The 17430-nt window shown below is 39.7% G+C and overlaps 1 protein-coding gene and 2 long non-coding RNA genes across 3 annotated transcripts in view; 1 reads left to right on the top strand and 2 right to left on the bottom strand.

The window, feature by feature from the left end:
• Positions 1-17430, top strand: part of LOC307028815 (uncharacterized protein) — a 226970-nt gene that overhangs the window by 38304 nt on the left and 171236 nt on the right. The gene's annotated exons all lie outside the window — the stretch shown is intronic.
• On the bottom strand, positions 1693-3287 carry LOC307029549. The gene is made up of 3 exons (XR_013805395.1): positions 3186-3287; positions 2425-2472; positions 1693-2233 (listed from the first exon to the last, which is right to left on the bottom strand). It is a non-coding gene; the product is annotated as an uncharacterized lncRNA (long non-coding RNA).
• On the bottom strand, positions 4507-7407 carry LOC307030276. Its single transcript, XR_013805604.1, has 3 exons — positions 7002-7407; positions 6239-6286; positions 4507-6047 (listed from the first exon to the last, which is right to left on the bottom strand). It is a non-coding gene; the product is annotated as an uncharacterized lncRNA (long non-coding RNA).

Here is a 17430-nt window from a genome sequence, read left to right as displayed (position 1 = left end):
CACTTTAATGCTGCGCTTCCATAGAGAACCGCAGTGACGCATCGTAAAACCAGGAAGTAAACTTCTTCCGGTTCCTTCGCGAAAAACCAATGCAAATTCTCCATAGGATTTTGGAAAATAGCTCGAAATAAGGTCTGTGGTTGACACACATTTAAGAGAGGGATCACGTTTTGTTCAGCCGGATAATCTCCACATGTCATCCCTACTTTTATAATTTTTGAATCATAAATCTAGTCGCCAAAAGCGAAATGCTAACGTTATGCTATAAACGAACTACAAGCCAGTACAGCAGCAGGGTCGCACGACTTCAACGTCACGCCAACTTAAGATCGTTTCAACTGACTTGCACTGAAACTGCACTTTGAACACTTTAAATATATAAACATTTTAAACTGTATACCCCGGTTATCTAGGCCCGTTTTGTTTAATGTATAGGCCTACCACGTTTATCTAGGCCCTTTTTGTTTTATGTTTACTGTACATGTCACACTGTGGGAAACGATATTTCGATATTTCTGGATGTATAACACATGTAGAATTTTTGACAATAAAGCTGAATTTGACTTTCGCGTGCTTGCATATTTTAACAGAGCTTTTCATTTTAGCCACACTGAATTTAACTAGAAGTCATGGCTGTGTCAATTACCAGTCTGATATCGTTTTACAAAGATGACAAGAAGAGTGTAGATAGAGGAGAGAACCACTACAAGTCAGGACACGTAACAGTGCAGCCTAGATGAAGGTGTGCTTACCGGTGTTGTCAGGGCTAGCATGAGGGACAAGGTTTATAGTGTCGGTGAGTAGTGATAGCAAGAGTACCGTTAACCTTTTAAGACCGAGTTAATTTATTCACATTAATTCCCATCAACAAATCAATTTTATGTGTCACATGAAATCTTTATTAGGCAAGGCAAGGCAAGTTTATTTATATAGCACTTTTCAACACAAGGCAATTCAAAGTGCTTTACAAAAAATGAAAGACATTAAGAAAATGGCATTTAAAATCAGTCATTAAAAAGAAAAGCTAATAAAATAAACATTAAAAGAAAAAATACATGGATAAAAGTTACAGTGCAGTCTAAGATATGAATAGTTCAATTAAAAGCAGCGACAAAAAGAAAAGTCCTCAGCCTGGATTTAAAAGTAGTAAGTTGCAGCGGACCTGCAGGTTTCTGGGAGTTTGCTCCAGATATTTGGAGCATAATAACTGTACGCTGCTTTACCGTGTTTAGTTCTGACTCTGGGGACAGAAAGCTGACCCGTCCCTGAAGACCTGAGAGATCTGGATGGTTCATAATTTAGCAGGAGGTCAGAAATGCATTTTGGTCCTAAACCATTCAGTGCTTTATAAACAGCAGCAGTATTTTGAAATCTATTCTTTGACACACAGGAAGCCAGTGTAAAGACTTCAGAACAGGAGTGATGTGATCCTCTTTCTTAGTGTTAGTGAGGAATCGAGCAGCGGTGTTCTGAATCAGCTGCAGCTTTCTAATAGATTTTTTAGTGAGACCTGTGAAGACACCATTGCAGTAGTCCAGTCTACTGAAGATAAAAGCATGGACACATTTTTCCAAATCCTGCTGTGACATTAGTCTTTTAATCCTAGATATGTTCTTTAGGTGATAGTAAGCTGATTTAGTAACTGTTTTAATGTGACTGTTGAAACCAATAAAAAATTGAACCCGCTGACAAGGGAGCCCACCTCCGAAGATCGTGACTGGCTGAGGGACAGACTCGGGGGCAGGTTCTCAGGAATTTCTTGGTTTCTCTCCCCCGAGCCAGAAGAGGAACACTACAGCTTGGAAACACTTACTGTTCCTGAAATTATCAAATCTGTTGGGCATCAGGGACCTGAGGCAATTTTGGCAAGCATGGCATTGTCTGAAGAGCAACAGAGGGCAATTCAGGTGGCTACCACTGGTCAGCGAACCAACCCAAACTGGCATTTGTTCAGGAAAGGAAGGTTGACTGCCAGCAACTTTGGAGCTGTCCTGAGGTCAATGCGTGTGACTGCTTCCTTTATTGCCAGGGTGCTAGGGCAACAACAGGCCCTTGATGGTGTTTTGTCTGTACAGTGGGGGACTATGAATGAATGTGAGGGCGTCAGGGCATTCACCACTGCAACTCAGATGCAGGTCCATGAGTCAGATTTGTGGCTCTCCCTATCAGGATTGTTGGGGGCATCTCCGGATGGTCAGGTAGGGTCTTCCGCTGTGCTGGAGGTAAAGTGTCCCTACGGAGCCAGGGAAATGACAATTAGTGAAGCATTGCAAATCAAGGGCTTCTGTGTCAGTAAGGAAGGAGAAACATTCAGCCTGCGTGAGGAACATCCTTACTGGCACCAAGTGCAAGGTCAGCTTCACCTCACTGCAAGGAAGAAAAAAATAAATAATTGTGAATTGTTTTTAATTTACATTTACTCGCCTTTGCAATGTTGTGGTTGTTAGAGTGTTAGGTTTCCTGTCAGCTCATCTGTTGGGAAGATATAAAATATAGTTTCATGGAAGTCACACCGTCACATATACTGTAAGAGCATTAAGACATAAAGTACATAGGCTAAAACAAAACATCTAAAGATATAACCTTGCACTTTGATAAGTCTCGTGAACATTTTCACTATTTTGACATTTTTATAGATGAAAATTGAACTAAAGAAATAAATGGTAGATTAATCCATATTGAAAATAGGTGTCAGCTGCTACACTAATTATAATAGTTATATTTCTTAATTAATTAAGATAAGATATTACTGTATTGATCCCAATTTGGGAAATGTTTGTGTTGCAGCAGCATAACAAGAAAAACAAATTATAAGTTATTATATATACAAAAGTATGTGAGGGATGGAATATTAAATTGAATATAAATGTAAAATGTACATGTGATTTTACGTCCAAGAGAAGCTATGGAGCAGAGAGTTCTCTGCCAGCCAGAGGTGATTGGTTATTAGTTCAATATGTCAAACTGATTTCCCTGACTACAATCTTTAGTTACATGGTGAAACGTTATGCTGCTTGTACTAATAAGACTTATCATATAAGCCACACAGGTTTTAATAGGATGTATTCATTATCTTTACTTATGTTGCGGTCTTTTCAGCAGTGCCATCTCTATAACGGCGATACAGTCACTACCCATTATTTACATTTCACCGTGACATGGACAAAAATGTAACGTCAGCTTACCTCATGGCACGAATCCAGACTCTCCTTTGGAAAACATTGGCCGGGAAACGATAGAACAAGCACGTTTCATGCGAAGACCTGTGGCTGCAACCCGGAGCAAAAGCAACAAACCATTGCGTAGCTAACTAGTAGCGCTAGCTTTAGCTAACGTTAGCCAACGAAACTAACTGCCAAGTAAAATTGGAAAACACTGTAATTAATTATTCTATAATTTGTAAAACTACGGTGTTAAAAACGACAATTTCAAAAATACAGATTCTAATGGCCAGATATAGATATACAGATACTAAAGATAGGCAGGTACTTGCTTTCAAGCACAACACAGGGGAAAAGAAACTTAGCGGGAGTGTTTACGTGTTCGGCGTAATGACGTACAACGGCCTCGACAATTTCTGTAGTCCTATTCAGCCATTCGGTAACAACCATCGTTTTTTAGACAAGTAAACTCTTCAAAAATCCCCAGTGGGGTCACTGCTGATGTATTTAATGTCGTAGAACAAAACGTCAATTACCTCTTAAATTTGTGTCAACCACAGACCTTATTTCGAGCTATTTTCCAAAACCCTATGGAAAAAATTCATTGCTTTTTGAGGAAGGAACCGGAAGTGCTAAAAATGCTAACTTACTTCCGGGTTTTAAGACGCGTCACTGCGGTTCTCTATAGAGAACCGCAGTGACGCGTCGTAAAACCCGGAAGTAAACTTCTTCCGGTTCTTTCGCGAAAAACCAATGCAAATTCTCCATAGGATTTTGGAAAATAGCTCGAAATAAGGTCTGTGGTTGACACACATTTAAGAGAGGGATCACGTTTTGTTCAGCCGGATAATCTCCACATGTCAACCCTACTTTTATAATTTTTGAATCATAAATCTAGTCGCCAAAAGCGAAATGCTAACGTTATGCTATAAACGAACTACAAGCCAGTACAGCAGCAGGGTCGCACGACTTCAACGTCACGCCAACTTAAGATCGTTTCAACTGACTTGCACTGAAACTGCACTTTGAACACTTTAAATATATTAACATTTTAAACTGTATACCCCGGTTATCTAGGCCCGTTTTGTTTAATGTATACCACGTTTATCTAGGCCCTTTTTGTTTTATGTATACATGTCACACTGTGGGAAACGATATTTCGATATTTCTGGATGTATAACACATGTAGAATTTTTGACAATAAAGCTGAATTTGACTTTTGCGTGCTTGCATATTTTAACAGAGCTTTTCATTTTAGCCACACTGAATTTAACTAGAAGTCATGGCTTTGTCAATTACCAGTCTGATATCGTTTTACAAAGATGACAAGAAGAGTGTAGATAGAGGAGAGAACCACTACAAGTCAGGACACGTAACAGTGCAGCCTAGATGAAGGTGTGCTTACCGGTGTTGTCAGGGCTAGCATGAGGGACAAGGTTTATAGTGTCGGTGAGTAGTGATAGCAAGAGTACCGTTAACCTTTTAAGACCGAGTTAATTTATTCACATTAATTCCCATCAACAAATCAATTGTATGTGTCACATGAAATCTTTATTAGGCAAGGCAAGGCAAGTTTATTTATATAGCACTTTTCAACACAAGGCAATTCAAAGTGCTTTACAAAAAATGAAAGACATTAAGAAAATGGCATTTAAAATCAGTCATTAAAAAGAAAAGCTCATAAAATAAACATTAAAAGAAAAAATACATGGATCAAAGTTACAGTGCAGTCTAAGATATGAATAGTTCAATTAAAAGCAGCGACAAAAAGAAAAGTCCTCAGCCTGGATTTAAAAGTAGTAAGTTGCAGCGGACCTGCAGGTTTCTGGGAGTTTGCTCCAGATATTTGGAGCATAATAACTGTACGCTGCTTTACCGTGTTTAGTTCTGACTCTGGGGACAGAAAGCTGACCCGTCCCTGAAGACCTGAGAGATCTGGATGGTTCATAATTTAGCAGGAGGTCAGAAATGCATTTTGGTCCTAAACCATTCAGTGCTTTATAAACAGCAGCAGTATTTTGAAATCTATTCTTTGACACACAGGAAGCCAGTGTAAAGACTTCAGAACAGGAGTGATGTGATCCTCTTTCTTAGTGTTAGTGAGGAATCGAGCAGCGGTGTTCTGAATCAGCTGCAGCTTTCTAATAGATTTTTTAGTGAGACCTGTGAAGACACCATTGCAGTAGTCCAGTCTACTGAAGATAAAAGCATGGACACATTTTTCCAAATCCTGCTGTGACATTAGTCTTTTAATCCTAGATATGTTCTTTAGGTGATAGTAAGCTGATTTAGTAACTGTTTTAATGTGACTGTTGAAACCAATAAAAAATTGAACCCGCTGACAAGGGAGCCCACCTCCGAAGATCGTGACTGGCTGAGGGACAGACTCGGGGGCAGGTTCTCAGGAATTTCTTGGTTTCTCTCCCCCGAGCCAGAAGAGGAACACTACAGCTTGGAAACACTTACTGTTCCTGAAATTATCAAATCTGTTGGGCATCAGGGACCTGAGGCAATTTTGGCAAGCATGGCATTGTCTGAAGAGCAACAGAGGGCAATTCAGGTGGCTACCACTGGTCAGCGAACCAACCCAAACTGGCATTTGTTCAGGAAAGGAAGGTTGACTGCCAGCAACTTTGGAGCTGTCCTGAGGTCAATGCGTGTGACTGCTTCCTTTATTGCCAGGGTGCTAGGGCAACAACAGGCCCTTGATGGTGTTTTGTCTGTACAGTGGGGGACTATGAATGAATGTGAGGGCGTCAGGGCATTCACCACTGCAACTCAGATGCAGGTCCATGAGTCAGATTTGTGGCTCTCCCTATCAGGATTGTTGGGGGCATCTCCGGATGGTCAGGTAGGGTCTTCCGCTGTGCTGGAGGTAAAGTGTCCCTACGGAGCCAGGGAAATGACAATTAGTGAAGCATTGCAAATCAAGGGCTTCTGTGTCAGTAAGGAAGGAGAAACATTCAGCCTGCGTGAGGAACATCCTTACTGGCACCAAGTGCAAGGTCAGCTTCACCTCACTGCAAGGAAGAAAAAAATAAATAATTGTGAATTGTTTTTAATTTACATTTACTCGCCTTTGCAATGTTGTGGTTGTTAGAGTGTTAGGTTTCCTGTCAGCTCATCTGTTGGGAAGATATAAAATATAGTTTCATGGAAGTCACACCGTCACATATACTGTAAGAGCATTAAGACATAAAACAAAACAAAAACATCTAAAACAAAACATCTAAAGATATAACCTTGCACTTTGATAAGTCTCGTGAACATTTTCACTATTTTGACATTTTTATAGATGAAAATTGAACTAAAGAAATAAATGGTAGATTAATCCATATTGAAAATAGGTGTCAGCTGCTACAGTAATTATAATAGTTATATTTCTGAATTAAGATAAGATATTACTGTATTGATCCCAATTTGGGAAATGTTTGTGTTGCAGCAGCATAACAAGAAAAACAAAATATAAGTTATTATATATACAAAAGTATGTGAGGGATGGAATATTAAATTGAATATAAATGTAAAATGTACATGTGATTTTACGTCCAAGAGAAGCTATGGAGCAGAGAGTTCTCTGCCAGCCAGAGGTGATTTGTTATTAGTTCAATATGTCAAACTGATTTCCCTGACTACAATCTTTAGTTACATGGTGAAACGTTATGCTGCTTGTACTAATAAGACTTATCATATAAGCCACACAGGTTTTAATAGGATGTATTCATTATCTTTACTTATTTTGCGGTCTTTTCAGCAGTGCCAGCTCTATAACGGCGATACAGTCACTACCCATTATTTACATTTCACCGTGACATGGACAAAAATGAAACGTCAGCTTACCTCATGGCACGAATCCAGACTCTCCTTTGGAAAACATTGGCCGGGAAACGATAGAACAAGCACGTTTCATGCGAAGACCTGTGGCTGCAACCCGGAGCAAAGCAACAAACCATTGCGTAGCTAACTAGTAGCGCTAGCTTTAGCTAACATTAGCCAACGAAACTAACTGCCAAGTAAAATTGGAAAACACTGGTAATTAATTATTCTATAATTTGTAAAACTACGGTGTTAAAAACGACAATTTCAAAAATACAGATTCTAATGGTCAGATATAGATATACAGATACTAAAGATAGGCAGGTACTTGCTTTCAAGCACAACACAGGGGAAAACAAACTTAGCGGGAGTGTTTACGTGTTCGGCGTAATGACGTACAGAGGCCTCGACAATTTCTGTAGTTCTATTCAGCCATTCGGTAACAACCATCGTTTTTCAGACACGTAAACTCTTCAAAAATCCCCAGTGGGGTCACTGCTGATGTATTTAATGTCGTAGAACAAAACGTCAATTACCTCTTAAATTTGTGTCAACCACAGACCTTATTTCGAGCTATTTTCCAAAACCCTATGGAAAAAATTCATTGCTTTTTGAGGAAGGAACCGGAAGTGCTAAAAATGCTAACTTACTTCCGGGTTTTAAGACGCGTCACTGCGGTTCTCTATTACAGTTCAGTAGCTGGGGCAGTAACGGTACGTCTACACTACAGGCATCAAAAAATGCTTTCAACGCTTCGCCCATTCACTTGAATGGGGTGACGTAGAAGATTTTTAATCTTCGCCGAACTGCATTGTGGGGAGCATGGCATGGCTTTGCAAGCATCACGAGCATCTATCGGCATCAAAAGTTGAACAATGTTCAACTTTTGAGGCTCGATGCTTGGCATCAGCCAATCAAATTCCGTTTATGCAAATCCCGCCAGTGCAAGCTCAGCCAATCCAACCGCGTGCAAGCTGGGAGAGCCAGACCGCAGTTCATTTCCTCATATTCCAAACGAGATATTACGGTAGCAAATCAGCCGGTTCTTTACGACCGGAACTATTTACCGGGATACAAACCGGAGGAACCAGGCATGGAGGGAGGTGGCAGAGACAGTGGGTGAAACTGATAGTTTTTTCGCCTGTTTGGAGAGTTTATATCCAGTTTACTTCGTTTTAACATTGCTATTGCTTTGTATGTCGGGGGCGGGAGATTCATGTGATTGGTTGCTCGCAAAAAATCGCCAAGCTTCAGACACGCCCAGCTTCAAGATTTTTTCATGCCTGTAGTGTAGATGGGCCGTTACACTGTAGTAACGCTGTGTAGGCGGAGCTAGCATTCAAGCTCACAGCTCATATCTGTTCAGAAACTAGACAAAACAAAGTACAAGTAAGTTAAACAAGTAGAAACCAAAGACTGTCTTATTTATGTCTGTATAGGCCGTTGTTGTCTGCAGATTTTATCTATTATTATTAATATTATTATTCTCAGATCTTATCGATTAAGTATATTATATAGATTCCTTAATAGAATAACAAGACATTTCCCTGTCTTTTCTGCCATCAAAATGTACAAACGACCAGTGGTGTAGTGGGAATTTTTTTACTGGGGGGACGCTATTTTAATTAGGTCCAAACAATGCCACACAAGTGCGCACGCGCGCAGTGCACTCACAAAACGGGAACACAGGTCCACAGAAACTACCGGTATGTATGCTTAATCCTACTTTAGTTACTGTACTGCAAAAAGCAGACGGCGCTGTGCTCAAAACACACACAGACTCAAAACCATGGACACACTGGCACATAAATTACATAAACATTTTCAATGTTAATTTCAATTAAATTGTGATATTGTTGTACTTGAGATATAACATTAGCATTTTATTTTCATCAGTGTTTGACAAAGAAGTCAACTGTGCCATGTTCGCCGGCAGAAAACCACCCGGCTCAATGCCACATCACACCCACACTGACTGGGTAAGGTCAGGTTTTACACTGTAAAAAAAAATACAGGGGAGTTTACAGCAATACAACAGTTCATGACAGTTTACATTGGATAGTTCATGACAGATTCAAATACAACCGACCAATTAAAATACAAAATCACAAGTAGTGAGGTCACAACATCAAATGACAACAGTAAATCTTCTGTAATTATGTGAAAGTAAAAGGGTCCCCTGCAAGAGAAGTGGACAAAATGGAAAAGTCAGCATATCATTGAAAATGTTTTCTACTTTAAAACTGAAATAATTAAATACTATAGAGATCATATGTATGAAGCACACATACAAAACATGTGGAATTAAAATACATGTTCAGCTTTACATGTCAAAAGTAAAGTGTCAAACAAAATACCTTACCTAACATGATGAGCCTTGGTGTGCCTGGTAGGGTCAGTTGGGCCTCAATTTCATCCTTGGTTACAGTCCTACACATACACACACACAATAATATGTTCAGACTAATGTACAATACAATGTAATATTTGAAAGGCATACATACATTTTCATTGCACAAAATCAAAATGTATAACTCCACTTACATCAGCCAAAAGGAAAAGAGCCTCTTCTTTTCCCTTGAAATGTGCCATCATGAATTGCAGATAGATCTTGTTTGGAGGATTCCTCCTCGATTTGGATGAGGACATTCTGTATCTTTCTCCTCCATTTGGTCCGCTGACCGTTGAAGCTGTAATACTGCAACACATTCAGTACAAATGCCTGTTTTGGAGTCTTCAAAAGGTGCAGTAGAAGGACTTTACATTTTGTTAAAGACAGGACTATTGTAATTCATTCAAGAGAAGAGACAAGAGAATAAAGGAAAGACAATTGTTATAATGGGTAACTTTAATGACAGACATAATATGAGTTGTTGTGATCATTGGGAATGAGCCTTGTACAGGGAAAGTGTGCTGGAGGCTGAAGACGTTGACTGGTCCTGATGGAGAGAGGTTTTGGTCCTGATGGAGCGCAGCCTCCTGCCAGAGGGGAGGGAGGTGAATAGCTTGTGTCCAGGGTGGGAAGGGTCAGCCACTATCTTCCCGCCTCAGGGTCCTGGAGGCGTGCAGGTCCTGGAGGGATGGCAAACACCCTCTCTGCAGAGCTGATGACACGCTGCAGCCTGCCCTTATCCTTGTCTGTGGCTGCAGCGTACCAGATGGTGATGGAGGAGGTGAGGATTGACTCGATGATGGAGGTGTAGAAGTTCACCATCGTCTGTGGCAGGTTGAATTTCTTCAGCTGCTTCAGGAAGAACATCCTCTGCTGGGCTTTTTGGATGAGGGAGCTGATGTTCTGCTCCCACTTGAGTTCCTGGGCGATGATGGTGCCCAGGAAGCGGAAAGACTTCATAGCAGTGACTGGGGAGTCACACAGAGTGATGGGGGCGGGTGGGGCTGCGTTCTTCCTAAAGTCCACAACAGTCTCCACTGTCATGAGAGCATTAAGCTCCAAGTGGTTGTCCTACCAGGTCTATAGCAGAATACATTAATGATTGTACTCTGGAGGGGAGTTTGACAGGGTATTACTCAAAAAGTAAACGATCAAAGTATTTGATTGTACTTGTGGTAGTAGTCCTAGTAGCACTCTATCCAGCAGTACCACTTTCACTGAGAACTTATGGCAAAAAATGATTTTATCTCTCATCAAAGATGGCAGAAAACATGCATTATTGTACTCTGCATGGGAGTTTGACAGGGTATTACTCAAAAAGTACACGATAAAAGTACTTGACTGTACTTGTGGTGGTAGTCCAAGTAGTACTGAGTCCAACAGTACATCTTTCACAGAGAACTTATGGCAAAAAATGATTTTATCTCTCATCAAAGATGGCAGAAAACATGCACTCAGCATGGGAGTTTGACAGGGTATTACTAAAAAAGTACACAGTAAAAGTACTTGATTGTATTTGTGGTAATAGTCTAAAAAGTACTGAGTCCAAAAGTACCAATTTTATTGTTGATAGCAGAAAAAAACATGCATTCTCTTGCGTTCGTGCCACTTCTCGGCAATTACCGTAAAGGCGCTATAAATCGCGCACTCAAAGATGAAGAACTGCTCATTTGACCAAGCAAACGCGAGAGACGGCTGAGTTGACCGCAGTTACTCTGTCCAACAATATCAGTCTCATGAAGAAAGGTGTTTTAACGCTGATTCAAAATAGCAGAGAAACATGCATTCTTGTTCTCAGGAGGGGACATTGACAGAGGATTACCCAAAAAGTACACAGTAACAACTTCATAGTACTTGTTGTGGGAGTAGTTTCACTAGTACTGAGTCCAACAGGATCGATCTCACGAAGAACTATTGGCAGAAAAAATAATAACAAACTCGAGAGACGGCTGAGTTTACCGCAGTGCAGAATCGCTGTATAGTTGAAATCTCCTAACAATGTTGTCCATTTTAGACACAGGCCTATTATATTTCCAGCCCTTAATAACATTCATTTTCTGGGCTCAATATGTGTCTTGGCTGTTTTCGTTGTGAAAACAAATGGACCGTAGATACACGGATTGACCGTCCTCATCTGCGCTCTTATTTTGAAAGACAACTTCCGGTAGCAGAATATGAAAAAAATGTTTTTTTGTTTTGTTTCTGTTTTCTAGTGATTTTATTTTTTGTTTTGAGAAGTAGAACATGAAAATTATCCCGTTTTTTAAGTTTAGTTAATCCATTTTTGACCATGATAAAGAAAAACGCCTTGTATTTCAATTTTGGTTTTCAATTTGAAAACGAAAATCTAATATCCAGTAGTTTTTTGTTTTTGAATTTCCATTTGTGAAAAGAAAATCCAATGACCAAAACATACACGGTCCGTGTACGTTTTGTCAGCTTGATTTTTTGTTTAAACGGAAAGCCAGAAAACGAAAATACCAGCCTTTTTTCGTTTTTTATTTAAAACGAAAAAACGGGAAACCAAAGCCGTTTTCCCGCAGTCGTTGTTGTCTGAATAAAAAGATGGATAAAGAGAAAACCTAAAAAAAAAAGTCTGTACGTTTTGTTAGTTTGATTTTTCGTTTGAATAAAAAAAACGAAAATACCAGCCTTTTTTCGTTTTAAATAAAAAAAAAAAACGGGAAACCAAAGCCGTTTCCCCATTTTTGTTGTCTGAATAAAAAATGGATAACAAGAAGACCTAATAAAAAAACGGTCTGGTTTTGGTTTTTGATAAAAACTTCATTCAATTTTCCGTTTTGTATTGAAGATTGAAGAAAAGCAGTCCGGTGGACCGAAAGTCAAAGAACATATTTCAAAATAAAAGACACGAGGATATAATGGCAATGCTGTAAAAGTTCAACTCTGGAACCCAGAAGTCTGACGAGGATACGTGTATTCCTGTATTCACATGCAGATATGCGTTTAGAGATTAATACAACTATGCAATCCAGCTTGTTGGTGTGTGACAACGTCATTTTTGTTGCATACCTGCAAGATTTACCTGTGACAAATGTCAGCGATGTGAACAGAAATGTCATCCTACTTTCACCTGTACCCAACAGCAAGTGGGAGAACGATATATCAGTCGACCCCTAAAACAGTTCATACAGTAATGGAACAGTTGAGCATGATTTTGTCCAACTAGTCTACATTATGAATTTGATGTTTGTCTAAACTGCTAAGAAGCTGACAGCTGAGTTACAAAAGAAAGACATGCAGGCCATAATCACTAGACTCTCAAAAGAGGAATGTGTGTGGTAGGCTTACATGAACTGAATTGAATCACTGTCCATTAGTTGATTAATAAACAAGACATTCAAGTCAAAGTTGTAGGCATTTTCATTTGTAGCACGCTGTAAATATGGACTATGAATCAATGAACACATGCAATGTGGAAACACACAAATAGGTTTATTCTCAATACTCATAACAGTATCAGACAAAATGACTAAGAGTGAAGATGAGATGAACATAGTTACTGTATGGTACTGAAGACAACATACAGTATATTGCATTTACCTCTTCCTCTAACTCTCTCTCCAAAAGTGGCCTCCATTGTTGTGCACAACAAAGTGTTCAAGCTCAGGGGCCGTATTCACAAAGCATTTTATCTTACCGCTAGGAGTGCTCCTAACTCGCGCTAAAACATTTTACGTAGGAGTTTTTTCTTAAAAGTTATTCACAAAGCCGCTGAGACCTACTCATACTAAGGATAAATCACTAAGAGTGAACTAAGAGTGACGCGCCGTTGCTATGGATGACGTTGATTCTCGTGCATGAGTCTAGAAGCGGTCAGTACGGTGATTGGTTGTTCAGAGCAGGCGGTCTCGGTGAAACTCATCCGCAACATCCCACAAACGAGCCCACTAAATCACCGAAAAACAAGGAAATAGCCTAGGCTAGAAATGTATTCCTATCAAATAGTTATGGACAGTGCAGTTAGCAGAATACACGCATGATGAAAAGTTTGTGCAGACCACGATAATGACGTTGTATATGCACGTTAAAGAGAGAGAGCAAACAATAAAAATACGTAAATTGCATTAAATCAAGGGGGCAATTAAAAGCACCCTGCAAACTATTATCCAATGAGCATATTTCCAGCACTTAAACACTTTCAATAACAGCCCATACCTCCGTTCAAGTCCCCCTATCATGATGAATGAAAACAATCTGCGTGTTGATGGAATGTACTTTCTTTCTATTGACGAACACGTCCTCATCTTTTGATGGCGCAATTATTTTTATGTGCGTCCCGTCAATAGCACCGACCACACCGGGCATACCTGCAATTGCCATGAAGTTGGCTTTGATCCTGTGTAGTTGTTGATTGTCCAAAGAAAACCGGATAAACTGTTGGATGATATGTGGTCTAGAGAGCGCGTTGATGGTTTGGTTTATGGCACGGCTGACTGATGGTTGCGATATCCCTAAATCGTCGGCATTGCAAAGTTGCATTTTCCCTGTTGCTAAATATCGTAGTGTTGCCAAACATTTTATTTCCGGACTAATCGGGTTATTCCTGTTAGTCGGGGATGTTATTGCATCCCGCACTAATTCCACAACAATTTTGATACCCTCACGATTTAGCCATATCTCTTGATCAATTCACAGTCTTCCATTGTCTCCAAAACATTTCGTCTCGCGGCCATTTTCAGATTCTTTGTGAATAGGTCTTACTGAGTTAGGAGTCCTCTCGAGGACTTTTAAGCTCTCCTAAACTTAGGTGCTACTTTTAGGCCTAAAATACTTTGTGAATTGCTCTGAGTGAATACAATTAGGAGTCCTAAAGTTAAGACTGACCCGCCCATTATGTTTAGGAGTTTCTCCTAAATTCGCCAGTTAGGAGCTACTTTTAGCCCTAAGATCCTTTGTGAATACGGCCCCAGGTTTCTAAGTGATTGGTTACATGGCTTTTAACATGTGCATTCTGGGGGCAGGAGTTTGATAAGTGAGTGTGGTATTTCAATGGCAGTGTTTAGCAAACAACACACAGGCTGTCGGTTTTGAATAACGTCTATAATGTACATAAGAGTGTGTAGTTATTTGGTCAATCCAGTGTCCAGCTTGTCGCTGTTTGATAACATCATATTTGTTGCGATACCTACAAGATTTGCCTGTGACAAATGTCAGCGATGTGAACAGAAATGTCGCCCTACTTTCACCTGCACCCAGCAGCAAGCGGGAGAAATGTTTCAAGTTGTACTTACAATTAGGAGGAAGGAGGATGAGTAATTAAGCTTTTATTTCTGTAATGTTTAACTTATTGTTTTTCTTCAACAAGTTTGACTACATTGAAAGACAGAGAAGGGACAGTATGTGCATTCTTAATGAACATACTTTGTATTTTAGTGTCAGGGTGTTATGCTTCAGGTCCATGAAGGTAGGCCCCACAGTGAGTTCAGGATGGAGTGTTACTGTCTTAGTTACCGTCTGGTTCAACATGTTCCTGGGGATTTAGCTCATTTTAGATATGTTTGACACAGCCAGTAGTAAAACATCAACTTTAATATAACTAGCACAAGGTAGCTACTCCCCAGAAATGGACTGACTGGTCTGTGTGTGCTGCACATAGGTCACAGTTGTGTTTTGTTCCTGTTCTGTTGTTAAAGAGTTATTTCCCTTCGTTTAAAAACGCAGAACATAGTCTCCCCATGTTCATCTGAATGTTAATTTCAAATCACCTTTGACAGGGTGTCCGCAGGGTCTTAAAAAGTATTAAACGGGCATTTTCCAAGGTATTACATTTTGTAGCTTGTTCTCAATAAGTATATAAATTGTCCAAAGAGGTTGTATTCTACAGTCTGCCTGAATTTAATCATTGCGTAGGTGTGTAGTGTGATTCTGTGTAGTTTATTTATGGCATCCCGTTGGATTTGACGTCATCTGAACAGTACATCGCACGCTCAATGCTTCATAGCGCGCGAAGGTCCGTTCACGCCGGTTGTTAAACAATATCGTTATGGGGAAATGCAAGTCTGCGTCCAAATGGTTGGAAGATAAGGAGGAAGGACAATCAATACTGTATATAGTAAATGTGATGTAAAGTGTGTCGCCAATTAGAACTCCAAGTGGTGATGAGGTCTTAAAATGTATGGAAAGGGTCTTAAGAAAGGTCTTAAAAGGTTTTACATTTGACTTCAGGATTCCTGCATATACCCTGTTTGAACACCACCTTACTAAGTGACAACACAAGCAAATATTTACGGAGAGAATTTCAGTCAGAAACAATATAGTAATGCTATAGTTGGAAAATAAAGTGAAGTCATAGAGTCATAAATAAGTTACATGAAGTAATGATGACCTATATTATGCTGAATAAACATTAACACGTTACATGATGAAAATCATTTATGTGGAGAGGGAATGTGTGTGATGTGTTGCATCTAAACTAACACTTTTGTTAACCCCCGAGTGGTATTGATTCTGATACTGTGGAGAAGGAGCTGGTGCTGGCAGCAGAGGAGCTGCCAGCAATCACACAGGACCTGTGGGACCTCAGCCAGTACGCCCAGGCCAATAAGGCCAGCACGGTGGCCCTGACGACTGAGCAGGTGTCCACCCTCAAGTCCACATTTAAGTGCCTTATATGCCGAGGCTAGTAACTTGCATACTAATTCTGCACAAACTAGCCATATTCTAAAGATTTTCTAATTTAAGTCATTGCATTATACTCTTCAAACTGGTCAGTCCCATTAGTGGGTTCATCATTACAAAACACACTGAACATCTTTGTTCAAAGCCTCAAGGATTATTTTAGATTCTAGTGCAGATACCTGGGATTCAGAAAATAACAAATATATACATGCTGTATTACAGGGAGATGTGTATAAATTACATGTAGTTATTTTCTGTTTGATTTAATCTTGCAGCCTTAAAACAATGGCATCTTGACTTGAAACTTGTACTCAATATAAGTGTGATGTGGCTGCAATGATGCTGCAACTAGCAGATACACACATGGATGTCAGAGTCCTACAATATGGAACAAGGCGTTTAAAAACACATACGGAGATACATACCGATATACAAGAGAACCTTATCGGAAAATCTGAATGTTAGAGCTACACAGTCTTTTGCATATAGTAATTGTAGTTTGTCATTTAATTTGTTTATTATGATTTTGCTCACATTAGAAGTATATATTTGTGGTAATATTCTGTTAAGTTAATAATAATTTGTTTAGTTAATTTCTTTGCTTTATATGTTAGTCTTTATTTGGGTTAATTTATTTAGTGTGATTTTTGGTTTAGACACCTGGGGGTAGTGGTGAGCACAGGTAAGGGTGTATATAGGCAGGAAGTGGCAGACCACCTGTTTTTGCACCTGGGTAATGGGCACATGGTTTTTTACCAGCACGAGAGAGGATTGTTTGTACAAGGAGAAAGAATTGTTTGTGACCGAGAAAACAATAAAACCAGCCTCAACGACAGAACCCATGCCTGGAAATTGGTTGACTTTCTACACTGCGTACATTACCTGCCCAGGGTGCCAGAAGTGATCCGTTTGAAGGTTTTAACTTATTTTGAGTTTAAGTTTAGGACAAACGGCCACTACATCAAGTAAAAAACCCGCTCATGGATTAAAGAAAGAAGAACTTTCCTTGGAATACGATCCTGCGGACCTGCTATTGGAGTGGGCTTTCCGATGGGAAAGGAACTTGGATTGTTTTAATCATTTTTCATGGAGCATCTGCTGTTGAGAGACAAAGACCTGGTCCAGATCTAAGAAATCTCCACATGGTATGTACACTGTTTTAAAACGCCATATAGGAAGATGGTGAAAATCTGTATTTTATGAAAAGACTCAGTTATAAACTTGGACTGCTTTAATTCGCTGTGCGCTTTGTTGGATTATTGACGCAAGAGACGGCCTTCATTCATGAGAAGATAAAGCCTTGTGTAGGCCCAGCTTGTGACTTATGTGGATGAAAAAGAACTGTTAGTTTTAAACCAAGTTGTTTTCGATAGTGTTGCCACCTTTTGCTCGACTTATTGCCTGATTGCGGGACCGCAG

The sequence above is a fragment of the Notothenia rossii genome (assembly GCF_949606895.1).
Source record: "Notothenia rossii genome assembly, chromosome: 2".
Lineage (NCBI taxonomy): Eukaryota > Metazoa > Chordata > Actinopteri > Perciformes > Nototheniidae > Notothenia > Notothenia rossii.
This window is presented reverse-complemented; position numbering and strand designations above follow the sequence as displayed.